We start from the raw sequence: 4,913 nt of genomic DNA on the forward strand, positions 1-4,913 counted from the left end.
TTGCTTGCCAATTTTGCTAGCCAGGTCGGCTCACCAAGTCATCTAACCATGTGGTCTTTGCCAAATCAAGAATTGACTCTTTAAGTCCACTCACAGCTCGTCAAGCCGGCTCACCAAGATGACTTACCGTCTCGCCTCACCAGGTTGCCCCACCAGGTCGCCTCTTCTTTAAGACCGCTCACCATGTCGGCTCCCCAAGTCACCTCACCGAGTCGACTATTCAGGTTGCCTCACCAAGTCGACCCCTTAAGTTCGCTCACCAAGTCAGCTCCCTAAGTCAGCTCACCAAGTCGAATCACCTAGTCGTTTTACCACCTTGCCCCAGCAGGTGTGCTCGCCAAGTCGCCCCGCCGAGTTGCTTCTCTAAGCCCACTCACCATGTCAGCTCACCAAGTCGATTGTTCAAGTACGTTGCCAAGTCAACTCTTTAAGTTCGCTCACCAGGTCAGCCCGCCCAAGTCGCCTCTTTAAGTTCGTTCGCCAGGTCGGCCCGCCCAAGTCGCATCCGCGGGCTAACTCGCCGAGTCACCTCACGAAGTTGACTCTTTAAGTGCGCTCACCAAGTCAGCTCACCAAGTCGACTCACCATCTCGCCTCGATAAGTTGGCTTGCCGAGTTACCCCACCAAGTCGTCGCCTCTTTAAGCCCGCTCACCGTGTCAGCTCGTCAGGTCGGCTCACCAAGTCAACTAATCAAGTAGGCCCACCAAGTCGCCTCAAGGATAGCTCCTCGCCATGAGTCGCCTCACCATGTTGACTCTTTGAGCCCGCTCGCCGGGTCGCCTCACCAAGTCGACTCGAGTACATTGCCAAGTCGACCCTTTAAGTTCGCTCGCCAGGTCGACTCGCCAAGTCAGCTCACCATGTAATCTCAACGAACCAACTCACCGAGTCGCCTCACCACGTCGGCTCTCTAATACCACTCGCCAAGTCGCCCCACCAACTCGCCCCGTTAGGCCCACTCACCACATCGCCCCGTTAGGCCCACTCTCACCAAGTGGACTCTTTAAGTCTGCTCATAAAGTCGAGCCACCAAGGACTCTCACCAAGTCGACTCTCTAAGTCTGTTCATCAGGTCACCCCACCGAGTACTCTCACCAAGTCAACTCTTTAGGTCCGTTCATCAGGTCACCCCGCAAAGTCGACCCTCTAAGTTCGTTCATCGAGTCACCCCACCAAGTCGACTCTTTAAGTCCTTTCATCAAGTCACCCCGCCAAGCCGACTCTTTAAGTCCGTTCATCAAGTCACCAGAACAACTACTCTCACCAAGTCGACTCTGTAAGTCCGTTCATCAAGTCGGCCCACCGAGTACTCCCACCAAGTCGACTCTTTAAGTCCGTTCATCAGTTCACCCCGCCAAGTACTCTCACCAAGTCAACTCTTTAGGTCCGTTCATCAAGTCGACCCTTTAAGTCCGTTCATCAAGTCGCCCCGCCGAGTTGCTTCTCTAAGCCCACTCACCATGTCAGCTCACCAAGTCGGTTGTTCAAGTGCGTTGCCAAGTCAACTCTTTAAGTTCGCTCGCCAGGTCAGCCCGCCCAAGTCGCCTCTTTAAGTTCGTTCGCCAGGTCGGCCCGCCCAAGTCGCATCAGCGGGCTAACTCGCCGAGTCACCTCACGAAGTTGACTCTTTAAGTGCGCTCACCAAGTCAGCTCACCAAGTCGACTCACCATCTCGCCTCGATAAGTTGGCTTGCCGAGTTACCCCACCAAGTCGTCGCCTCTTTAAGCCCGCTCACCGTGTCAGCTCGTCAGGTCGGCTCACCAAGTCGACTAATCAAGTAGGCCCACCAAGTTGCCTCAAGGATAGCTCCTCACCATGAGTCGCCTCACCATGTTGACTCAATGAGTCGCCTCACCATGTTGACTCTTTGAGCCCGCTCGCCGGGTCGCCTCACCAAGTCGACTCGAGTACGTTGCCAAGTCGACTCTTTAAGTTCGCTCGCCGGGTCGACTCGCCAAGTCAGCTCACCATGTCATCTCAACGAACCAACTCGCCGAGTCGCCTCACCACGTCGGCTCTCTAATACCACTCGCCAAGTCGCCCCACCAACTCGCCCCGTTAGGCCCACTCACCACATCGCCCCGTTAGGCCCACTCTCACCAAGTGGACTCTTTAAGTCTGCTCATAAAGTCGAGCCACCGAGTACTCTCACCAAGTCGACTCTTTAAGTCCTTTCATCGAGTCACCCCACCAAGTACTCTCACCAAGTCAACTCTTTAGGTCCGTTCATAGAGTCACCCCACCAAGTCGACCCTTCAAGTGCGTTCATCAAGTCACCCCACCAAGTCGACTCTTTAAGTTCATTCATCAAGTCACCCCGCCAGGTCAGCCCACAAATTACTCTCACCAAGTCGACTCTTTAAGTTCGTTCATCAAGTCACCCCGCCAGGTCGGCCCACCGAGTGGACTCTTTAAGTTCGTTCATGAAGTCACTCTGCCAAGTCGGCCCACCAGGTCGACTCTTTAAGTTCGTTCATCAAGTCACCCCGCCAGGTCAGCCCACCAACTACTCTCACCAAGTCGACTCTTTAAGTTTGCTCACCAAGTCACCCCGCCAGGTCGGCCCACCAAGTACTCTCACCAGGTCGACTCTTTAGGTTTGTTCATCAGGTCACCCCACCGAGTACTCTCACCAAGTCGACTCCTTAAGTTCGTTCATCAAGTCGCCCCGCCAGGTCGGCCCACCAAGTACTCTCACCAAGTCGACCCTTTAAGTTCGGTCATCAACTCACCCCGCCAGGTCGGCCCACCAAGTACTCTCACAAAGTCGACTCTTTAGGTTCGTTCATCAATTCACCCCGCCAGCTCGGCCCACCAAGTTCTCTCACCAGGTCGACTCTTTAAGTTCGTTCATCAAGTCACCCCGCCAGTTCGACCCACCAAGTACTCTCACAAAGTCGACTCTCTAAGTTCGTTCATCAAGTCACCCTGCCAGGTCAGCCCACCAAGTACTCTCACCAAGTCACCCCGCTAGTTCGACCCACCAAGTCGACCCTTTAAGTTCGTTCATCAAGTCACCCGGCCAAGTCGGCCCACCAAGTCGACTCTTTAAGTCCGTTCATCAAGTCACGTGACCAGGTCAGCCCACCGGGTACTCTCACCAAGTCGACTCTTTAAGTTTGTTCATCAAGTCACCCGGCCAGGTCGGCCCACCAAGTACTCTCACCAAGTCGACTCTCTAAGTCCGTTCATCAAGTCACCCCGCCAGGTCGGCCCACCAAGTCGAATCTTTAAGTCCGTTCATCAAGTCACCCCACCAAGTACTCTAACCAAGTCGATTCTTCGAGTGCGTTCATCAAGTCACCCGACCAACTACTCTCACCAAGTCGACTCTTTAACTATGTTCATCAAGTCACCCCACCAAGAACTCTCACCACGTCAACTCTTTAGGTCCGTTCATAAAGTCACCCCACCAAGTCGACCCTTCAAGTGCGTTCATCAAGTCACCCCACCAAGTACTCTCACCAATTCGACTCTTTAAGTCTTTTCATCAAGTCACCACACCAAGTACTCTCACCAAGTCAACTCTTTACGACCGTTCATCAAGTCACCTCGCCAAGTCGACCCTTGAAGTCCGTTCATCAAGTCACCCCACCAAGTACTCCCACCAAGTCGACTCTTTAAGTCAGTTCACGAAGTCACCCAACCAGGTCGGCCCACCAAGGACTCTCACCAAGTCGACTCTCTAAGTCTGTTCATCAGGTCACCCCACCGAGTACTCTCACCAAGTCAACTCTTTAGGTCCGTTCATCAGGTCACCCCGCAAAGTCGACCCTCTAAGTTCGTTCATCGAGTCACCCCACCAAGTCGACTCTTTAAGTCCTTTCATCAAGTCACCCCGCCAAGCCGACTCTTTAAGTCCGTTCATCAAGTCACCAGAACAACTACTCTCACCAAGTCGACTCTGTAAGTCCGTTCATCAAGTCGGCCCACCGAGTACTCCCACCAAGTCGACTCTTTAAGTCCGTTCATCAGTTCACCCCGCCAAGTACTCTCACCAAGTCAACTCTTTAGGTCCGTTCATCAAGTCGACCCTTTAAGTCCGTTCATCAAGTCGCCCCGCCGAGTTGCTTCTCTAAGCCCACTCACCATGTCAGCTCACCAAGTCGGTTGTTCAAGTGCGTTGCCAAGTCAACTCTTTAAGTTCGCTCGCCAGGTCAGCCCGCCCAAGTCGCCTCTTTAAGTTCGTTCGCCAGGTCGGCCCGCCCAAGTCGCATCAGCGGGCTAACTCGCCGAGTCACCTCACGAAGTTGACTCTTTAAGTGCGCTCACCAAGTCAGCTCACCAAGTCGACTCACCATCTCGCCTCGATAAGTTGGCTTGCCGAGTTACCCCACCAAGTCGTCGCCTCTTTAAGCCCGCTCACCGTGTCAGCTCGTCAGGTCGGCTCACCAAGTCGACTAATCAAGTAGGCCCACCAAGTCGCCTCAAGGATAGCTCCTCACCATGAGTCGCCTCACCATGTTGACTCAATGAGTCGCCTCACCATGTTGACTCTTTGAGCCCGCTCGCCGGGTCGCCTCACCAAGTCGACTCGAGTACGTTGCCAAGTCGACTCTTTAAGTTCGCTCGCCGGGTCGACTCGCCAAGTCAGCTCACCATGTCATCTCAACGAACCAACTCGCCGAGTCGCCTCACCACGTCGGCTCTCTAATACCACTCGCCAAGTCGCCCCACCAACTCGCCCCGTTAGGCCCACTCACCACATCGCCCCGTTAGGCCCACTCTCACCAAGTGGACTCTTTAAGTCTGCTCATAAAGTCGAGCCACCGAGTACTCTCACCAAGTCGACTCTTTAAGTCCTTTCATCGAGTCACCCCACCAAGTACTCTCACCAAGTCAACTCTTTAGGTCCGTTCATAGAGTCACCCCACCAAGTCGACCCTTCAAGTGCGTTCATCAAGTCACCC

The sequence above is a fragment of the Cupressus sempervirens genome, chromosome 2, assembly GCF_028749045.1.
Source record: "Cupressus sempervirens isolate cs-2001-9-10 chromosome 2, ASM2874904v1, whole genome shotgun sequence".
NCBI lineage: Eukaryota > Viridiplantae > Streptophyta > Pinopsida > Cupressales > Cupressaceae > Cupressus > Cupressus sempervirens.